Source organism: Callorhinus ursinus, unplaced genomic scaffold (genome assembly GCF_003265705.2).
Source record: "Callorhinus ursinus isolate GAN/ISIS: 27379988/994484 unplaced genomic scaffold, GSC_fseal_2.0 scaffold21, whole genome shotgun sequence".
Taxonomy (NCBI): Eukaryota; Metazoa; Chordata; class Mammalia; order Carnivora; family Otariidae; genus Callorhinus; species Callorhinus ursinus.
In genome coordinates, this window is record NW_027397083.1 from 24,710,849 (window position 1) to 24,734,356 (window position 23,508).

The 23,508-nt window shown below is 37.3% G+C and overlaps 1 pseudogene; it reads right to left on the reverse strand.

Annotated features, from left to right (window-relative positions):
* Nucleotides 1-22,188: 22,188 nt before the first annotated feature.
* On the reverse strand, nucleotides 22,189-23,161 carry LOC112829614 (mortality factor 4-like protein 1 pseudogene; annotated as a pseudogene).
* Nucleotides 23,162-23,508: the final 347 nt, after the last annotated feature.

Here is a 23,508-nt window from a genome sequence, read left to right on the forward strand (position 1 = left end):
TTAATGCGTGTGCCCTGAAATCAATAATTTAATCAATTCTATTTACCAGATACCAATCTTGTCTTGAACTCACCACCTTTTTTGTCTGAGCCTGCACTTTGTTTATAGCTTCAATCTTTCAATATCGTATTCTATTTCTGCTGTACAATGTGAGGTTCTGAGAAGAGTTTGCCGATTTTTTTTTAATCTTGAAAGTGATAATATTTTTAAAATTGAAAAGGTAACAGAAGAGGACAGTAGAGATAGCAAGAGAGTGGCAGAAAGCATATCAAAGAGGAAATTATAGTAAGTATGTTTTAAGAAATAAAATCTAAAAGATTTTCTCTTATTTCATATTTCTCAAGTTAAATACAGTCACCAAATGAATATCCAGTTAATAAAGTAAAGGTGCCACACAGATAACAAAACATTATTTTTTTCTTGCATTTAGAATAAATATGATGCATTATAGTTACCATGATCACCTTCTAAATTTTTCAACTTGATATAGGTTGATAGCAATATTAACTTTCTTTGTGTAGAACTTTTCCAACATTTCTGACTGTTGGTATTCTTCTAATTCTTTGACGTTTATATCAAATCTGTAAGAGTTTTTCTGACATTTCAAATCAGCATCACTTATTTTTACTTTCTTTCACATAGCAGTTTCTGGTCTCAATTTCTTGGTAAATCTTGCCTTGTGTAATATTTCATTATATGTTTATCTGTCATGCTCATCAAGTAAGATATTTCTTCAAGGCAAAGATCATGTTTTTCTTTTGTGCCATCCTTCTTTTTTAATGAGTTCACTGGCTTGGACAAAGCTTGTTCATCTTCATATAATCCACAACACTGCATTATGCACATGCATAGTAATAGCACTGACAACACGTGGATAGAAGGAAGTAAAGTGCTTAATACAATAATCTGATATAACAGACTTCTAGATTGTTGATGCTGGTGTAGCTAATTCAATTAACAAACATTTATTGGGCCGTTACCATGTACCAAAGTCTTACAAGACACTGAGGTTTAGATGATTAACAGGATTGACCTGGTTCTTGCTCTAATTGATTTTGGAGTCAAACTGCCAAGACTGACTATGCTATTTTTTTACTGTTGCTTCCATAACAAAGTACTGCAAACTTAGGAGCCTAAACAATACAAATGTATTATGTTACAGTTCTCTAGGTCAGAAGTCTGACATGAGTCCCACTGGGCTAAACCCAAGGTGTTGACAGGGCTGCATTTCTTTCTGGAAGCAAGCAATATTAGCAACCGAATATTGACAAAAACAAGGAAACATGCAAACATAAAGGGAAGGGATCATAAGAAGAAGGCCCTACATTGAGTAGCATTGTCTCAAAGGAATAGTACTTGAAAACTGAGAAGCAACCAGCCATACAAAAAGCAAGGAAAAGAGGGTTGAAGGCAGAAGGAACAGCACTGATAAAAAGGTATAGGAAACAAATTGTCTATGCTAGAAACTAAAGTAAGAAAGACCTCAGGTAGTAGGAGTTACAGATTTCTATTAACATCTTACTTCTTAGTATGGTAAACTTGATATGAACCAAGCTGCACATGTGTAAAGCATGTAATGTTCTAAGTGTTAGCATGTGAAAACCCTTGGGACCATGTCTATCACCTCTCATGTACCTTTGTAATTCCTGTCTTCCACAAACCTCCTTTATTCCCAGGCAGTCACCAATGTGCATCTATCATAAGAAATTGGTTTGCATTTTCTAGAATTCTACCTAAATGGAGTCATACACAAAGAAATGGAAAAACGTTCCATGCTCATGGATTGGAAAAACAAATATTATTAAAATGTCTATGCTACGTAGAGCAATCTACACATTCAATGCAAACCCTATCAAAATGCCATTAACTTTTTTCACAGAGCTGGAACAAATAATCCTAAAATTTGTGTAGAACCAGAAAAGACACTGAATAGTCAAAAGAATGTTGAAAAAGAAAACCATAGCTGGTGACATCACAATTCCAGACTTCAAGCTCTATTACAAAGCTGTAATCAAGACCGTATGGTACTGGCATGAAAACAGACACATAGATCAAGAGAGAAGAGAGAGCCCAGAAATGGACCTTCAACTCTATGGTCAACTAATCTTCGACAAAGCAGGAAAGAATATCCAATGGAAAAAAGACAGTATCTTCAACAAATGGTGTCGGGAAACCTGGACAGCCTCATGCAGAAGAATGAAACTGGATCATTGTCTTATACCATAAACAAAAATAGACTCAAAATGGATGAAAAACCTAAACGTGAGACAGGAATCCATCAAAATCCTAGAGGAGAACACAGGCGGCAACCTCTTCGACCTTGGCCACAACAACTTCTTACTAGACACATTGCCAAAGGCAAGGGAAACAAAGGCAAAAATGAACCATTCGCACTTCATCAAGATAAAAAGCTTTTGCACAGCAAAGGAAACAGTCAACAAAACCAAAAGACAACCGACAGAATGGGAGAAGATATTTGCAAATGACATGTCAGATAAAGGGCTAGTATCCAAAATCTATAAAGAACTTACCAAACTCAACACCCAGAGAGCAAATAATCCAATCAAGAAATGGATGAAATGGCAGAAAACATGAACATTTCTCCAAAGAAGACATACAAATGACCAACAGACACATGAAAAAGTGCTCTACATCACCAGGCATCAGGGAAATACAAATCAAAACCACAATGAGATACCTCCTCTGACACCAGTCAGAATGGCTAAAATTAACAAGTCAGGAAACAACAGATGTTGGTGAGGATGTGGAGAAAGGGGAACCCTCTGACACTGTTGGTGGGAATGCAACTGGTGTAGCCACTCTGGAAAACAGTATGGAGGTTCCTCAAAAAGTTGAAAATAGAGCTCCCTTACAACCCAGCAATTGCACTACTAGGTATTTATCCCAAAGATACAAATGTAGTGATCCAAAGGGGCACCTGCACCCCAATGTTTATAGCAGCAATGTCCACAATAGCCAAACTGGGGAAAGAGCCTAGATGTCCATCAACAGATGAATGGATAAAGTGTGTGTATGTATATATAGATATATAGAGATACACACACGCACACACAATGGAATACTACTCAGCCATCAAAAAAATGAAAACTTGTCATTTTTAATGACATGCGTGGCACTAGATGGTATCATGCTAAGCGAAGTAAGTCAATCAGAGAAAGACAATTATCATATGATCTCACTGATATGTGGAATTTAAGAAACAAAACAGAGGATCAGGGGCAACTGGGTGGCTCAGTCGGTTGAGCATCTGCCTTCGGCTTGGGTCATGATCCCAAGGTCCTGGGATCAAGTCCTGGGTCGGGCTCCCTGCTCAGTGGGGAGCCTGCTTCTCCCTCTCCTCCCTGCTTATGCTCCCTCTTGCTATCTCTGTCTCTCTCTCTCAAATAAATAAATCAAATATTAAACAAACAAACAAACAAACAAAACAAAAACAGAAGATCATAGGGGAAGGGAGGAAAAAATAATACAAGATGAAATTGGAGAGGGAGACAAACCATAAGAGACTCTTAATCATAGGAAACAAAACTGAGGGTTGCTGGATGGGAGGGAAATGGGGGGATGGGGTAACTGGGTGATAGACATTAAGGAGGGCACGTGATGTAATGAACACTGGGTATTATATAAGACTGATGAATCACTGACCTCTACCTCTGAAACCTATAATACATTATATGTTAATTGATTGAATTTAATTTTTTAAAATGGGGAAAAATTTAAAAATAAATAAAATGGGGAAAAAATCTGAGTTGAATCCTAGTGAGACTAACACAAAAGTAATCTTTACCATCCAACATTAAGAGTTGTGTTGAGAGAGTGATTTTTTGTTAAAGAAACTTGGTAGGTATGGTGTAGTGGGGGAATGGAGGAGGAAAAGCCTGTGTGCCAGAGTATTTAAAATTATCATACTTTTTGTGGTAGTTTTAAAATGTGTATTGCTATCCAGGGTATTCTTTGTTTTTATATAATTATAAAGTTTTTAGTTGTATTGTGATTCTTAAATAATGAGAAAAATTAAAAAAAATAAATGGAGTCATATACTACATACTAATTTTTTTTTGTCTGGCTTCTTTTATTCAACATAATTATTTTGAGATTCATTCATGTCACCATGTGAATCAACAGTTTATTCTTTTTTGTTGTTCAATAGTCCCTTGATGTATGAGTATACATTGTTTATTCATTCAGCTGTTGCTGGAATGGGGCAGTTCCAGTTTACGGCTATTACCAGTAAAGCTGCTCTGAGAAAGCAATGGAATGAGCAAGATATGAAAAACAAGTAGGAGTTAGATTTTTTGTCGATGGAATTTAAAATTTTTATGGAATATACAAGGGGACTTGTCAATCAGTTGACTAGATATACTTGTCAAAAGGACAAGGGTAATATTACAAACAAAAATTTGAAAATTATTGGCATTAAATGGCAGTTAAAATGGTAAGAATGACGATGTCACTCAGGGAGAGTATAATAAGAGTGACAAAAAAAAGTGACAAAGTCCCCCAGTACATTTCCAAGAAACATTAGGATTTATTTTATTTATTTATTTATTTGAGAGAGAGAATGAGATAGAGAGAGAGAGCATGAGAAGGGAGAGGGTCCAAGGGAGAAGCAGACTCCCTGCTGAGCAGGGAGCCCGATGCGGGACTCGATCCCGGGACTCCAGGATCATGACCTGAGCCGAAGGCAGTCGCTTAACCAACTGAGTCACCCAGGCGCCCGAAACATTAGGATTTAAATAATTAACAGAAAAATAGAGACTTATGAAAAGGAGTAACAAATTTTTAAAAATTAAATTCACTTAACATATAATGTATTATTGGTTTCAGAGGTAGAGGTCAGTGATTCATCAGTCTTATTTAATACCCAGTGTTCATTACATCACATGCCCTCCTTTTTAATATTTTTTTAGTGGTCTTGTTATTTTTATTCCTAGTTGTAGTATAAATGTTCCCACCGCTGTGTAAGGGAGATTTTGTTGTTTTCCATTATAGACTAATCTATTTTTTTTTTTGTAAATTCACCTTGCTCTCACATCTCTCTCTTTCTCATCTTTCTAATAATAGAGATTCTCAGGTTTTCAAAATACTGAATAACATTATTACCAAATAACGAAGTGCTGTCTTTTTGACTATGTAAAGTGATTATTTTATATCCTCTTCTTAAAATATTAGTTGACCAACACAAAGATGACTAATAATGCTAATTATAGGTATTCTTGTTTTATTCATGCTGTTAATAAAGATAACATTAGCATTTTATCGTTAAGTATGACACATGCCGAGAAGCTTAGCTTATGAAACGTATTCATGTTTATACTGGTCACCTCTGAGATAGATTGAATTATCGTTCTCAGGTAGTCAGTCACTGCCCTTCCTATGAAAGTACTGTATTTTCTTGCCCGCTGTAATTTGACTTGCAGTGCCTCCTTGTGGAAGGAGTTATATCCCTGCTCCTGGGACAGCAGTCTTGATCATGTGGCTTGCTCTGGTAAATAGAGCATAAGCAGAAACCATAGCTTACCATGTCCAAGTAGAACGTCAGGCCCCTGCAGGATTTGCCAACATGCATTTTTCCCTCTGACATAGGAACAGTGTATTCATGATTAGGGCTGCTTCTTCATCCTGCATGATTAAATGCAGAGGATACATGAAGCAAAGTTGAAAAGAGAAATCTAGAAGTTGAATCACTGTGCTATATACTTGAAACTAATGTAACATTGTGTATCAAGTATAAGTGGGCTCCCTGCTCGTCGGGGAGTCAGCTTCTCCCTCTGACCCTCTTCCCTCTCGTGTGCTCTGTCTCTCATTCTCTCTCTCTCAAATAAATAAATAAAATCTTTAGGAAAAAAAAATAAATAAATCAGAAGCCATTGAAGGCTTTTGAGCAGAATAGTGACAAAAATAAAAATAAATAAAAAGAAACAAAGAAACAAAGACAGAGAAAAGAAAAGAGAGAAGTTGAAACACAGCCAAGCCACAGTATAATGGAATTTGAGAAAGAAATATTCTTTCATTGCCACCGAGATTTCAGAGTTCTTTGTAGCTACAATATATATCTTAGTGGAAGTTGACTGCTACAACTACTATTTCCATTTTATTTAAATTTTCGTGAAGAATAACTGGCAAATTTCATCAATGTTTTTCTGTATTTGTTCGTGAATTATATATTTTCATTCAATTTATTGATTGAATAGTTATGTTGATAATAAGTTAAATTAACCTTCAGGTATGAAATGTGTTGGAAGGCTTTTCTACTTTTCCTTGGCCTAATTAAGTATTTTACTTAGAATTGATAGAAAACACTGTGAATCTGTCAAAACTAACCTCCTGAGAAGAGGATACTAGATTCTTTTTTTTTAAGATTTTATTTATTTATTTGACAGAGAGAGACACAGCGAGAGAGAGAACACAAGCAGGGGGAGTGGGAGAGGGAGAAGCAGGCTTCCCGCGGAGCAGGGAACCTGATTCAGGGCTCAATCCCAGGACCCTGGCATCATGACCTGAGCTGAAGGCAGACACTTAACGACTGAGCCACCCAGGTGCCCCAGAGGATGCTAGATTATTATCTCCTTCCAAATTCCTAAAAAATAATGAAAAAAAATAGAAATATCTTGAAAACAATAAATAGAACACAGCAATGGCAAGTGTCTTAGTCAGCTCAGGTTGCTCAAACAGATTATCATAAAGTGGTGGTTTACACAACAGAATTTTATTTTCTCACAGTTCTGGAGGCTGGCAATCTAAGATCAAGGTAGCAGCATGGTTGGATTCAGGTAACAATTCCTCCCCAGGCTTGTACATGGTTGACTTGTACTGTGTTCTCACTTAATGGAGAGAAAGAGAGAAAGAGAGTGAGAGAGAGAGAGGTCTTCCTCTTCTTATCGAGGCACTAATCCCATCATGAGAGCCCCACCTCATCACCTTATGTAACACTTCCCAAAGACTCCATCTCCAAATACTAATGATTAAATTAAAAAGGAAAGGAGGATTGTTGAAAAAATTTTATGAGTTCCAGGAATGTACCGTAAATGGAAGCACTAAATAGAATCAGAGGAACTAGGAGAGAATCAAGCAAGAAGGTGAATTTCTGGAGTCTCTTTCTAAGCAAGAGCAGAGAATAAGGGATCTCAGGCTAGAAAGGCAGTGTTGTGTTGCATTTGGCAACATTTGTGAGAATCAGGAAGATTCCACACTTTGAATACAGCACTGAACACAACCACTAGCTATTATGCACTTCTCCTTTCTTAGTCTGAAAATTAGATAGAATTCACAACATTAGATACTCTCCCTAAGAGCACACAACGAAGAATATTCAAACAATTGAGGAATCTCAACACATAAATAAGTAAGAAAAAAATCTCTGCAAAAGGTAAAATTGGTACCGAAAGAAACATTTAATGGCATGAGCAGTATTGGATTTTACCCCAACAATGGTAATAGTAGCAATAGTCATCATAGTAGTGATGGCTAAATTTTTTTTTTCCTGTGTTGGGCCCTTGCAAGTCCTTTACAGGTATTAATTTTATATGGATTATTTAATTATCCTAGAGAGGTAAGAGATATACCACATCCATGAAATCATCAGCAATGAGACAAAAAGTAAAAATTCCCAAAAGGAAAATTTTAACTTCAATTAATTTATTTATTTTAAAGATGTTATTTATTTGAGAGAGAGAGATAGGGAGAGAGAGCATGGGTGTGGTTGGGGAGGAGAGGGAGAAGCAGAGTCCCCAGTGTGCAGAGAGCCCAGTGTGGGGCTTGATCCTAGGACCCTGCGATCATGACCTGAGCCTAAGGCAGATGCTTAACCAACTGAGCCACCCAGGCACCCAGGAAAATTGTAATTTAAAATTAAAAAAAATGGAAACTCTCTGCATATATAAGCCGATTAGAGTGGACAAGATGAAGAACAAATGAGAGATCTAGAGCTTCCTGAGGATTGATACCAGAATGCACTAAAGGAGAAAGAAAGTAGAGTATCAAAGAAGGTTTAAGAACTATGGAGAATAGCTGCTTTTCTAGTTTAATGTGCTAAGCAAACCTCATGTTTACTATAACATTGTTGCTGGAAACTGAATCTCACTTGTGAATTTTTACATTTAAAAATTGCATTTATTTTACAGTCCCAGAAACTTTTGACATGTATGCCTGTGTACGGTATATGTTCGAGTACGGTCTCAATAAGAGTTTTAATTTCCTCTGAAAGTGATCTTTCAACTCTTCAAGCAGTCTTCTGTCAAAGAGACCCCTTGGTCTCTACGTACCTGCCAGTCTTTCGTCATCAGGGATGGAGTCTTTTCTGGGAATTTGTTGCTGTTGTTCATTGTTTTCTTGGGTTTTTGCCTAGTCCTGATTGTAAAGGATTTAGTATTCCCTCGACCTCAGAACAGATCAGGCCATGACGCGCTATGGCAAACCTGGAGGCAGTGGGTGACACAGCCATCTCTACTTCTGTGACTCATGAATGAGTTCTCAGAAAGGGATCAGACAGTTACACCATTATCCTTCCGCTTAGGAATGGAAAAGAGCTTCTTGGCACTCAGGTTTCTGGGAGTGCAAGCTACTATTTCTTTCCCAGTGTAGGGTCAGCAGCAACCTCTGACGCCAGTCCTTTGACTCATCACCCAGAGGGACTGGCAAAGGGGCAGAATTAAATACAGTCACCCTGGACATATTCTGGGGGTCAGCAGGTATAATCCCACTCTAAGGGACTGCCTTCTGAGGCCTCCTCAGGGATTTGCAGTTTTTATCTGAGACATAGCAGAAGCAAGATCAGTCCCCTGTGCTGCTGGCCTTTGGCTTGACCTAGACTTGCACCTCCTGTCACCCATGAGAACCCTCAGCCTCAAGTCCACTGATGCTTCCACGAGCTTCCCTTCTTCCAGGTGGTAGCTTTCCAGAGTGGGATTGAAAAGGGAGAGCAGAGATGTCATTTTAAAACCATTATCTTCCCAATCTTCCCTGAATTTTCTAGAAACTTTTTACAAGTGATTTATGTTTTTCTCCATCATATAAAAAATATTGTATGCACCCAATGTATCCTTTAGAAGGTTATCTTTCTCAGGGCGCCTGGGTAGCTCAGTCGGTTAAATGTCTGCCTTCAGCTCAGGTCATGATCCCGGGGTCCTGGGATGGAGCCTTGTGTCAGGCTCCCTGCTCAGTGGGGAGCCTGCTTCTCCCTCTGCCTCTTTATCTCCCCACCTCTCTCTCTCTCTCTGTCTCAAATAAATAAATAAAATCTTTAAAAAAGTTATCTTTCTCAATATTATCATTTTTACTATAGTGGTTATGATGAAAGCATCATTATGTAGATCTTCCCTAGAGTATTTGCCCCAGTCCAACTCAAGAGAAAATAGAAAATTCCTGACTATATTTTTAAATTAACTTCCTTTACCTGGCTTTAGTGTCTAGAAAGCAGTTGCCTGAAGTTCTTGAGAAGTGGAAGTGAGATAAATGAGTAAGAGCTAAAGAAATAATCTTAATTGGTTGCCTGGGTGGCTCAGTTGGTTAAGCGACTGCCTTCGGCTCAGGTCATGGTCCCGGAGTCCGGGGATCGAGTCCCACGTTGGGCTCCCTGCTCGGCGAGGAGCCTGCTTCTCCCTGTAACCCTCCCCTCTCTCATGTACTCTCCCTCTCTCTCATTCTCACTCTCTCAAAATAAATAAATTAATATTTAAAAAATAAAGAAATAATCTAATTAAAACTAAGGCTAACTGAAGTTGTTTATTTCTTAGATTTCTTACTATACAATGGCTTTTCATTGTGTTAAAATATATAACATACTCATGGGGATGGAAAGCTGATCGGTTCTTGCATTTTGTTCATAAAAACGGTAAAAGGGATATAGGATTTGAAGCAAAGATCCTAAACTACAAGACTAATCTCTATCATACCCTTGCAGTTTTACTGATAGTTTTCACATATTCTTCATTAAGCACGTAAGTGAACTAGTTAGGTTATATGACTTCATGTTACAATTTCTGTATTTCAGTGTAGGTAGTCTTTTTACTCATAGGCACCATTATTTTCCTATTCAATAGTTTATTTATTCTTTGAATTAGTTTCAGAAAATCAAATGCAATATTTTAGTTTTTGAATTTTTTATTGCAAGTAGTTATTGTATACCAAGAAGATTAAAATAATATGAAGTTTAATTTGTTTCAAAAATTCATGCTTTCAAAAAACAACTAAAACTTTTATAATGTCTTTACCTCTTCACTTTTTACTTGGAATTATTTCCAAGCATATTTTAAAAAATTATATTGACAGTCACATTAGTGATAAGGTGGTTCAGTGCTTCTTATAATTTATCATACATAAGGATCACCTAAGGATATTGATAATGTAGATTCTAATTCAGTAGGTCTGACATGGGCTTGAGATTCAGTGATTCTAACCAGGTCCCAGGAGATTCTTATTCTACTAATTGTCATATCATATAATGAATAACAAGGATTGATTTAGTTCAGTGATTCTCAACCTTGGCTATACACTCAGATTGCCAGGGGAATTTTTTAATTGGATCTTAGGTGCACAGGAATAAATTAAAAATAACCCTTGGTTCAAGACATGATAATATCATCAATCCAATCTTGGTTCATTATTATTATTTTATTCCTGAACTCAACACTCTACTTAAGGACTAAAACATTATTTATTATCTGTACTTATATATGTAGTGCCTCCTTTACCCAAATTCGTCAAAGTCCTCAAGCGAACCACCATTTTGAATTTTGTGCATATCGCTCTTCTGCTGTTTTTTTCTTTTTATACACACACACACACACACACACAAATATACACACACCCCTAAACATTAATTGTTTAATTTTACCGAGTTTAAACTTAAATGGGTAATCATATTAAATATCATCTCTAGGTTCTTGGATTTATTTATTCAATTTTCGGCTTTAAACTTTCACCCATGTTGTCATGTGTGACACTAGCTCATTCTTTTGTACGGCTGTATAATAATTACTATGTAAATATAACACAATTTGTTTGTCCCTTCTCTTGCTAGCTTGTAGATTGTGTCTGGACAGTTTTTGCTATTAAATTAGTTAAATATTAAATAAACTGCTATGAGTATTTTTTTAAATTTTTTAAAAAGATTTTATTTATTTGACACAGAGAGAGAGACAGCGAGAGAGGGAACACAAGCAGGGGAAGTGGGAGAGGGAGAAGCAGGCTTCCCGTGGAGCAGGGAGCCCGATGCGGGGTTCAATCCCAGGACCCTGGGATCATGACCTGAGCCGAAGGCAGATGCCCAACGACTGAGCCACCCAGGCACCCCTGCTATGAATAATGAAAACATCTATGTATACATTTCTTAGGAGTTGAATGGATAAATCTTAGAATGTATGCATGTTCAACTTTAAAAGGTAATGCCAAATTATTTTCCAAAGTGGATGATAAACTTATACTACAAACGAAAAGTATAACACAGTTGAACTATAGACTATTCAACACTCATTTTTTATATTATTTAATCCTAATTAATCCCATTGAGAAATTTAAAAGTTGAATCATTATGATCTCACTTAGCATTTCTCTAGCTTAGGGCGAGATTAAATATCTCATTTTGCGTTTCTTTAAAGATATGTTAATTTTATAACTGCTTTTGTTTGCACTTTTCTTATGAAGCTTTACCTCATATATTTGTGACATTAGTTCTTTGTAAATGATAGATGTAGCAAATACTTCTTGTTTATGGCTTGGATTTGTAGTTGCTTTAAGGTATCTTTTGAAAAAAATGTTCTTAACTTTAATGTAGTCAAACACATCAATAATTTTTATTAGCCCTTTTTCATCTTATTTAAGAAATTATTTTATTACTCATTTAAATTTCAATATCAATTTGTGAAGTTCTCCCAAAATGCCGTCGACATCTTTATTCAGATAGCATTCAGTCTATTAATTATTTGGGGGACAATTGATAATAATGATTGATTCAGTCAGATTAAACTAAGGTTTGCCTAAGAAGTAAGGATATCTACACCACAGTTTTCGTTCTTTGCTATAGACTCAGATAGCTCTTCAGAGCTACTGACCTCTGCCAGGGATTCAGGATTCCAGGCTGCATTGATCGTCTGTCACTTCAACCTCAGATGAGATTTCAAGGCTTGTCAGAGTAGGAAAATATAACTGAATCAAATGAGAATAGAAAATTGAACACCTCTGTTTGAGCATTTGTTCCCCAAAATGATACATGTCACTACTTGTCTTTCAGAATATCTGGTCACATGAATCTATCCACCTTTAAGGGGAAAGAAAAAATAGTATTCTGTATATCCAGTAACTGGCAGACAAAGGAAATATTAATGAGCACTAATATTATTTGATAACATGATATTACGATATAAATACATGTAGTTATGACCATTAATTTGATTTCCTTGAATGTCATTTAGTAAGTTAATTCAGAATTTCTGCAGATTTGGGCTAGGCATTGATATTCTTACAAAGCTCCCCATTGAAATGTATAATGAGAATTAAAAAATACTAGAGGAGATATGTAAGTAGGAGCTCCATGAACCCTCATCTCAGCAAAAAAAAAAAAAAAAAAAAAACCATAAATAATGAAAATTAAAACAAGGACAACAAAACCCACAACATTTAAAGTCTCTGAAAATTGCCCTATTTGTATACAGCAAATAAAGACACATTTATTCAAGAAAAATACTGAATCTCGTTAACAAGAGGATGTTATGGTATTTGAGCCCCAGCATGCTTTCTCTTCCCTGGCTCATTGTAATGTAGGTTCCGCTCTGAGCAGAAGTTGACAACGCCCTCTTCTTCTAGCTACTAGTCAGAAGCCATAGTAACTCCCCAGGAAGGACATCCTGCCATCATTTCTCATCCTCCCCTTCTTGTTTTAGAAGCTACATTTCAGGCAAGTAAGAGCAAGAGTTTGGGGGCTCCCTACCTCCATTCTGCCCCCACTGGTAGAGTGGAGGCTCTACCTTAGTCCACTGGGAATACTTGGGCCCCTATTGCCCTTTCTTCAGCTTGCTTATAGGGTGTAGGTCCCCCACCAAGAGCAGTAAGCCAAGAAAACCAGACACTACTGCTCCTGCCCAGGTCCCTGTTTTGTAAAGCAAGAGTATCAATACACAAGAAAAAGCCCACTGTCTCTGTCTCCAACTCCAGAGTAGTGACAGAGATTTGCCAGGAGGTGGAGGCTGACCTTACGGACAAAGAGAATCAAAGCTTTCCCCAGGGAATGGATTTTATTTGCAACAGAGTGTTGGAAATTGAAATCTAAAGCTGTTTTCAGAAACAGTGGCCATGCTGGAGTAAAGCCATTAAGAGGAAGTTGGTAGCTTCATGAAAAGGCATTAAACCCAACTAAATGATCAGTAGGACCAAGGAAAGAAACAACTAAGAACCCACCTCGAGTTTGAAAAACAAAAGACAAAAACAAGCAAACAAAAACAAAAAAGAATACCTAAATAACAGGTCTCAAAAATCATCACAGCAAAGCAGCCCAGATTTAATGGGATCAGAACGCAGAACCATTTATGCCTCCAGGGCACTGGAGAAACCAGTAGAACAATCAGCTGGCAGGGAGTGGAGGCTAACAGCTGGGAATAATACTAACAGAGGTAGACATCTTAATGAGGAGATCAGGGAAAGAGAATCAAAGGGAGGCCTGCTGAACCCACTTTTGTCCCAGGATGACTGTGTACACAACCAAGGCTGCACCCTCTGGGGAATGACCTCAGAGACTGCACAGTGTGTCGGGAACAGACTTCACTAAAATAGTCCAGCAAAGCCACGAATCAAATCGGCAAACAAACAAAAACAAGCCCAGAGGACAGGAGTATCTGTATCCAGAGTTGCTATAGTGTATTATGAAAAATGGCCAGGGTGGTCAAGTCCAAGGAAAAAAAACAGGCAAGAGAAAGCAGTGTTTCATCGAATAGAGATCAGAGAGGAATCCTTATGTGCATATGATGATGGAGCCACAAGTTCTAAGAACCTTGACCACTTAGCTGCCATAGTGGGGACACTTGCCCTATAGAGTCATCTGGACCCATAGAGGCCTTTACACACACCGAAAATAAATCCTTGTTTGCATTTGGTATTTTGTGCTTATTTAATATGGCATAACAGCCTATAATAATTAATGCAACACTGATTAAAATAGAGCAAGGAAAAAACCAAAAATATTTGATAACAAAAGTAGAAAATGTCTTACTCTCTTTTATATGATTAACATGAATGCATAGAAATTATGATTATGATCATCCAGAGGATTTAAATGTATACAGGAAAGTATTTAAATTCTTGTTCTGCTTAATAGTATTAAATTTGGGATTGTTTTCTTATTCCATTATTTGTTTGTGCATGAGAGACATTTCCCAAGGATACATGGTTTGTCAGTTTACTGACCCATCCATCATCTATAGGATCATCATAAGCAGCACCTGTGACTTCATTTAGTATACATTAAATCTGTTTATTTGTTATTGCATTCATTGATTTGATTAATTTGTTCATTTATTCATTTACTCATTCAACAGTCTTGATTGATCATCATCCATATCTCAGATGCCATGTAAGTCCTGAGAATAGAAATATAACAACAAATTAACTACTATTTATTGAATCCCTTCTTTGTATTTGATATAATTTGAATGTAATTATCACAAATTATAGAATCAACCGAATTACTGTTTTGATTTGTTGGGTAAGGAATCTAAGGCTCAAGAATTAAAGTGACTTGCATAAATTCACACAGCCAACAAAGGGCAGAAGTAATATTCAAAACATGTCTGAACCTAAATTCCATGCCCTTTTTTTATGCTTATAAAGTCATACAACGCTGATTGCAGAGGACAATGGTCCAGGATTGCACCTGTTGTCTTAGTACAATTAGTAGTAGCACTGCCTTTGATCAAAACTGGCCTGGTTTGGAAGATAAAATATGTGATCACCTGGCATGTTACACTATCACTGTCATTTGTCACAGGGTAAAAAAAGAGAGCTAAAAGAGTTTAGAGCTATTCTAAAGAGTTATTAAGTGTCAAAATGAATAGCAAGCTTGAGAGCTTCCTACCTCATCTTTGTACTTTGTAGCAAACCCTGTTAACCAAAAAAATCAATATAGGAAATTTAAAAAAATTTCCTGTGCAGAAATTCATTGACAAATAATATCCACAAAATCAAAAAATGAGCAATTTTGCTATTGAAAATACACACAGTCTGGTGTGTTAAATTATTTATGGTTTTCCCTATCTTATTTTTACACTGAATTATGCAGGAGTTCCCAGATGCTGAGGTCATATGGATAAGTAGAATGCATAGAATATTTACTGCAAAGAGGAATATTCCTGCTAAATAAACACAATCAGTCCTTGGACATGGCACTTGTGACTTTATGGGCCAATAAATGGATCAAGAATGCAGCAAAGTGGAATTTATTCACTGAATACAAAGATCACTCAGAGGGTCAGTTTTTTCGATTACACCTCAATTCCATAGTCCTACAAGATTAATTAGTGATTTATAGAGAAAAACAGACATGTACATAGTTGTATCACTGAGATATTGGAAGTTATTTCATTTGGAAGTAGATCCAATAGTTAGTCTTCCCCTTAGAAGATACACAGTGCAGGTTGTATTCCAGGAAAAAAAGTATCCTATTCTAGGAACCCATATTGTAATGACTTCTTTTTTTTTTTTTAAAGATTTTATTTATTTGAGAGAGAGAGAATGAGAGATAGAGAGCATGAGAGGGAAGAGGGTCAGAGGGAGAAGCAGACTCCCTGCTGAGCAGGGAGCCCGATGCGGGACTCGATCCCGGGACTCCAGGATCATGACCTGAGCCGAAGGCAGTTGCTTAACCAACTGAGCCACCCAGGCGCCCTATTGTAATGACTTCTAATCCCTTTCCTTTAAACAACACAAAATGCAAAAAACAAAAATAGAAAACACAAAAATAATAAGATCATACCAGATACTGATATCATGAGATAATATACTGAACACTGGTGAATTAACTACAATTTCCTACTTTGTAATTAAAAGAATTACATAATAGAGAATATGATAAAAGGTAGGGAAAACCTCTTAAGATAATTTTTTTTTAAATTTATATTTGATACATATGCCAATTCTCTTTATATCTAGCCTAAAGACACATATGAAAGAAAATTATATAACTTGATCTTTTAGAATTTATGATTACCTTTCTTAATAGTAATCACAATCTAAAAAATGTTCACAGTTCTTCTAGATAAATGAATAGATAAACAAATGAATGAAAGTCCGAATTCTCTAGTGTAAAAGCACAGACCAATCTGGGTTCTAATCTTTGATTTTCTTTTTTATTTTTTTGAAAGATTTTCTTTATTTATTTGACAGAGGGAGAGAGAGAGGGAGCGCAGAAGCAGGGGGACCAGCACGGAGAGGGTGAAGCAGGCTCCCTGCTGAGCAGAGAGCCCAACTTGGGGCTCATGACCTGAGCCCAAGGCAGATGCTTAACCAGCTGAGCCGCCCAGGCACCCCTTAATCTTTGATCTTCTAAATATTAGTTACATCACCTGGGGATTTTTTTGTTTAGTAGCTTAAACTATCAGTTTTTTTCATTTATAGAATGAGGATAATATTTTCCTTTCAGAGCTGTTCGAAACATGGAAGGTAATTCAAGTAAAATACTTAATACAATTCCTGGCACACAACAAATGCTAAATAAAATTTTTGTTTTATTATTAGTAAATTAATTTTTTGAGTAATGTCTGTGTCCAAGAAATGATATTAGACATTATAGGAAACTAATCAATAAAGCATGCATATATCATTTGGGTGTCAATTTGCCAGAGAGTTGATATAATGTTAATTTAATCCTTATAATTTCAAGGACTATCATAGCTGCCCAAATTAGGTTTCAGAGAAAGTTCTCCAGATTGTAATTATTAAGTATGGGAGGCATAATGTGAACCTAAATTAAGTTTGAAGTAATGGTCTTTCTTTTCAGTTTACCTTCTGCTGCCCATAGGGGAGACAAAGATTTAGACGACATTCAATGTGTCCTCAAGAGATTTTGAATTTAGTTAAGCTGAGAGACCATATACACAAAATATTATACTTACAACAAATGTAACCTGCTTCATAAAATCGATGAAAATAAAATGCTATAAGGAATTATAGCAAAAAATATTATAATGTTTGGTTGGAAGGGTGTTATTTATTAAAACACACTTTTTCAATTGCCTTCTATGTAAAAGAAACTCTGTTAGATTTTAGAAACCCATCAATAGGCCAAAATACTCATATGAAGCTGCATTCTACTGAACATAAGCATACTAATAAAAAAGATAACTTCAAGTTATGATAATTCTTATAGAGAGAGGGAACAAGGTGATATAAAAAGCAACTGTGTAAAATGACAGGGAGTTAGCAGCTTACTTTAAAAAGGGTGGAGGTCAAGAAACTGACTCTTAACTATAGAGAACAAACTGAGGGTTACCAGAGGGGAGGTCGGTGGGGGCATGGGTGAAACAGGTGATGGCGATTAAGGAGTGCACTTGTCGTGATGAGCACCCAGTGATGTACAGAATTGCTGAATCACTGTATTGTACACCTGAAACTAGTATTACACTGTATGTTAACTAACTGGACTTAAAATTAAAATTTAAAAAAGAATGAAAAGGGTGGTTGGAGAAGATCTCTCTGGAAGTGTATTAGAGCAAAGACTTAATAATGCATACACCTGGTGGAAGAGAATTCTAGGCAGAGGGAAAAGAAGTTCAAAAACCCTCATGAAAAAAAAAATCTATTTCAGAATAGAAAGAGACTGAGCATAATTTGACTGTAGCAAACATAGCGGAGGGAAGAGAGATGGCATGCTGAGCCATTTTTCCAAGACCTTCCCAGCCATTCTAAATTGAGGTATTAATCTATGAAATGGAAGGATAATAAGGTGGAGAAAAACAAGAGTTAGTCTGATGTTTAAAAAGTCAGGCTGGTTGTTGTATGAAGAATGGACTGGGGGTGTGTGTCAGAAAGTAATCCCCAAGTGAATGCTGTTTATGTCAAAGAGGAGAAACACGGTGGGGACTTGGACCTCAACACTATTGGAAATGGAGAGGGTTGGGTGGATCTGAGGTGGTTGGTGATATATTTTGGAGGTTAAATAACTATAGCACTTGCTGATGGACTCGTGGAAAGGGCCAAATGGAGGGATACTCAAATATGATACTTGGGGTTTACCTTGAGCATTTAAGTAGAGACTTTTAGCAGCTTCATGAGATACTTGACGTTTATTTTCAATCTAGAAAAGGGAATGTGGTCAAATGAGATGTTGCTATTGCAGCAGAAAGGACGGGATGAATTGAAGACATCTGGGCAAAAGGTGGAGGGTGTGGTTGAAAATTAAGCAAGACATTTTTCCATTAATCACTATAAAATGCCTTATGAGGAGGTAAATGGTAAATTTATTCACTCTTCTGGTACTAAAGGGTTAGTTCCCAGGGAGTTTTGTTTTTTGTTTTGTATTTTTTCATGAGAGCTCCTCACTTTCAAAAACAACCACAATCATCTATTTGCTCCATTGCTCAGATATTTGTCCATTAACACTAATACTTATAACAGTTATTGTTAACTCATAAGATGCCAATTACTGTACTAAGCACATTAAAACAATAAGCAAACAAGCTTACAAAATTAATAACCCAAGGTACATAGTAGAACTGATATATTTTTAAAAGATTTTACTTAAGGGGGCGCCTGGGTGGTTCAGATGGTTAAGTGTCTGCCTTTGGCTCAGGTCATGATCCCGGAGTCCTGGGATCGAGTCCCACATCGGGCTCCTGGCTCAGCGTGGAGCCCGCCTCTGCCTCTCCCCCTGCTCATGCTCTCTCTCTCTCTCTCTCTCTCTGTATCTCTGTGTCTGAAATGAAAAAATAAAATTAAAAAAAAAGATTTTACTTATTCATTTGAGACACAGAGATACAGAAAAAGAGAGAGAGAGCGAGCATGAGCTGGGTGAGAGGCAGAGGGAGAGGGAGAAGCAGGCTCCCTGCTGAGCCAGGAGCCGGACCTGGGGCTTGATCCCAGGACCCTGGGATCATGACCTGAGTCAAAGGCAAATGCTTAACCATCTGAGCCACCCAGGCACCCCTAGAACTGATATTTTGATCTTACAATCCAACTTTTTCATTACTGTATTTAATAAGAACAAAATACTGTATAGTCTATTGTTTGGAACAGACTGGCAGCAGGATTAAGAAAGTTAGGGCATCTTAGAAAAAAGACTGCTGAAAAAGATTCTAGTTATGATAACTAAGTGCAATCATGGGTAGGTTAATTAGCTCAGTTGTGCTGATTGTTTCACAAGGTTTATTTATACCAAAACTTCAAGTTTTTCACCTTAAATATACACAGTTTTTGTCAGTTACACCTCAGTAAAGCTGTATAGGAAAAAAAAAAAACTTTTTTTAAAAGATTTTATTTATTTATTTGACAGAGAGAGACACAGAGAGAGAGGGAACACAAGCAGGGGGAGTGGGAGGGAGAGACACAGGTTCCCATCGAGCAGGGAGCCTGATGAGGGGCTCAATCCCAGGACCCTGGGATCGTGACCTGAGCTGAAGAGAGACGCTTAACCAGCTGAGCCACCCAGGCGCCCCAAGGAAAAAAAAAGAAACTTAAAAAAAAAAGAAACTATGTGTATGTCTAGGAGAAAAATGAGGGGATGAACATACCGAGAAGGAGAGAAGTCTAAAGAAAACAGATATATGCCAGAAGACAAGATACAAGACTTGTACACAAGCAGGATTTGAGATTCAGCCCTGATTAATATCACGTCTTAGCATCATGACCCAGAATTTACTCAACCTCAGAAGGTGGTATCTAATCTCTAAGCCAAACTGAATGATTCTGGCTGGTTTACTATTCTAACCTTCATTTCAGTCTGAGGATTTGTATGCATATACCCTCTGCCTCTGTACACAGCTTTTCAAAGAAAAAGAAGCTTGTCTGTTAACAATGAAAAATAAGTGCATTACCATGAAGTCCTTTGAAGTTCAGGTTGAGCACCCCTCCAATGAGCTAGAGCTTTCCCGAAGCTATATAAATGTGAGACGCAAAGGGCTGGAACACCCAGCTGGGTGGCTTTGCCATGTAGTAAAGCGCAAGAAATCTCTCACATGCTAGGTAATTAATATAATCATTTTTTGTGTCCTTAAGGTGGAGAGGCATCCTGCTAATTGGTTATTTTGATGCAGGATGAACTGCTGCTTACATATGCACAAATGCAATTACAAAGAACATGTTTCGTTAGAATTTAACAGGAAGGACGATATACAAAAGAATCTCACAAAATAAAATCAAAACTATTGATTTTTTAAAAATCAACATTATTATTGATTTTATTGCTTTTCCCTTCTTCCTGGAAATTGATCCATTTGTTAATCATAACCAATACCAACACAAAAAATAGACTGATTTTTCAAAAGTCTTCTGATGTTGCTATTAGAGAAATTGGTATCTTGGGAATTATGAAACCTGATTTCTCACGCTAAATAAATTTGCAAACGAATTAAGTGACCATTTTAAGTTCTTTTCTCTTTCTGTGCCTCAATCATCATGTTTTTCTTCTTGTTTTTGTTCTTCTTGTTCTTCTTGTTCTTCTTTTTGTTCTTCTTGTTCTTCTTGTTCTTGTTCTTGTTCTTCTTCTTCTTGTTCTTGTTCTTTTTGTTCTTCTTCTCCTCCTCCTCCTCCTCCTTCTTTTCCTGGTGGCATAATGGAAAGAGTGAGAATCAGCTCTGGAAATCAGACTGCGATGTTTCTAAGAAGATATCAACAACATTTTCATCTGAACAGGTCCAAGGCCAGCAGAAAGCAACATCTCTAAGAGGATACAATCAAAACAACAACTCTTCCCGAGTAACTGCTGTTTCCTCACTTTCTTTCTTCCTCCTGAGCAACAATTACCGAACCAGCCCTGCTTCTTGACAGTACTCAATCCAGAGCTGGTCTCTGCTGCCCTACTCCCTCTTTAGAAGTATTAAGCCCCAACTCACACAGTAAAACCCAGTTTCTTCTACTGGAATACAATAATTCCTCTAAAATGTCTTGTTCTCCCTTGCGACAGTAAATTAATTGTGCCTCTCTGTCCCTGTCTCTGTCTCTCGCCTTCTCTCCCTTCCTTTCTTTCCTGCTTTCTTTTTTCTTTTTCCAGACATAGTCCTGGATACCATTGATCAACAGGCTTTAAAATATTCTATTCTAACAATTTTATTTGTATTGGCAGAGAAAAGCGAAAATTAATAAGTAAATAGTAATATTGCTACCAGCATGCTTTGAAAGATTATACAGGGTAATGATATTTCACTTTCCTGTTCTGACCAGAATAGCTTTAAAGAGAGAATGATCAGCAAACAGTGATTATTGCCTACTATAAAATATGCTTTGAAATTATGTTTGTCCCATCAGACACCATATTCACCTATATTCTTTCAATCTAACTGTTCCACCTCTTTTTCTCTTCCACTCCTTTTGCTCTATTATAGATTCAAAGGGGAATGTGATATTTTTTAAGAGACACAGGTGTATGTCCACATTAAATAACCATGATGGCATTGACCTGGTTTAATTATAGTGGCAAATAATCTATATCATATACACTTAGATTATAAAATTGTCATATAATATAATAAGACTGATTTGATGTTTGTCTTATAACAAATCTGTAGGCATATAACAAAAGTGAGTGGCAAAGTGCTGTAATATGCTTTACAGAATATTTCAAATACACTTATCATTGTATGATCAAAGTCAATGCATGTTATTACTAATGTTCCTTTACTACAGATTGCTTTCTTAATATCTATCTATCTATCATCTATCTATTTATCTATCATCTATCTATCTATTCTCTCTCCCTCTTACCTCTCTCAAATGCTGTTCCTCCAGAACTTTGATCTGACCCTCCAGTCCTTGATAGACAACCACCTTTGCCTGAGTCTCCTCTGTGATGAACGCTCCCCACATCTTCTTATCTGTGCTAAGACCTGACTTTCTCCCTAGGGCACAACTTCACATCAAGCTTTCTGTTAAGGAAACAGCCTCACTTCAGGGATCCCATTGGAGGTTTTGATTCTTTCTGACCTCACATTTTTTTTTTAAAGAAAAAAGGAGCTCTAACCCCTTTTATTTTCTCTAAGATCAAACAGAAAACAAACATCAACTCTGTTATACACTAACATTTTCAAAGTACATCATTTGTACAAGAGAAGGACTAAACAAAAATGTGTTTACAGAGATCCAAACGAAGTGAGGGCTGGCACCTCGACTCACACAGCCTTCCGATGGTACTCAGGAGGAGCCACTTCATAATCGCTGGCACTAAACCAGGTTGCCGAATCCTTTGCCAGGTATTTTAGGAAATCATGAAGATAATTTAGCAACAATGTAAGGCTTTTCTCATCCAGAAGAGTATAGACCAATATCTCTCCGATTCGTACAAATAATCTCAGTAGATGTGGTGCTCCATACACCTGGGACATGGGTGCACCTGGGTGATCCGGTAGGATCTCCGCATACTGTGGTCTCTCAAATTTGTAGAGTAGCTGAATGCCCAACATCACATTGAAGTATTCCTTTATTCCTGCCACAACCTCATTAATAGCATACTCCTTATTATCTGTGTTTCCTCGAGATTTCTTGTAATTTGCATAGTCCTCTAGAATGGAATCCACATTCTTCTTGGCAGGAAGATAAAAAAGCTGTTTTTGTTGGGTAATTAAGTCCCAATCATCGACAAGCCATGGTTTTAGCTCTTCAGGAATCTTCACTTTCACTTCAACTCTGTTCATGAATGTTTCCTCATTCTCCACAGTGGGATCCACGCGGGCCCTTTTCTTGTGAGGAGGCGGAGGGGTCTCACTGGTGCTGCCACCGTCCCCATCTCCAGGTGTTTTCTCTTTGTTCTTTTTGGTTTTCACTTCAACATTTTTCTGTCGCAGACCAGATGTCTTCTTTCCTGGGCCAACCCCTCTCATCTTCCCCTCTGCATACTGCTCCTGATTGGCTTTTTGGAGTTCTCGCTGCTTCTGCAGATTGGTATCCACGTATTTGAGTACTCTGCTTTCTGGAACCCATTCATCCCAATTTTTATTCCAGCCACTGTAATGTATAAAGTATTTCACTTGTTTGTCCTTTATGGCAACCTTTACACACTTTGCTTCATAAAGAAGAGGCCTAATCTAAATGTGGGGCTCCCAACTGCCACTTCTTAAATAGCACTGCTGTGTTTTTTAGCTGTCAATACAGAACGGAGCTGGGATGTGAATCCAGGTCTGCTTCATTCTGGAGATCAGCTTGTTAACCACCGTGTATGGCCCTTAGACAGGCTCAGTGTCACGGGCATATGACCTGAGCAACGGCACAAGCCCTCTGCTCAGAAGGGCGCAGCACTTGGCATAATGTTCTGTTGAAGCATTATTGATCGTTTCTGAACAAGGGTCTCACATTTTCATTTTG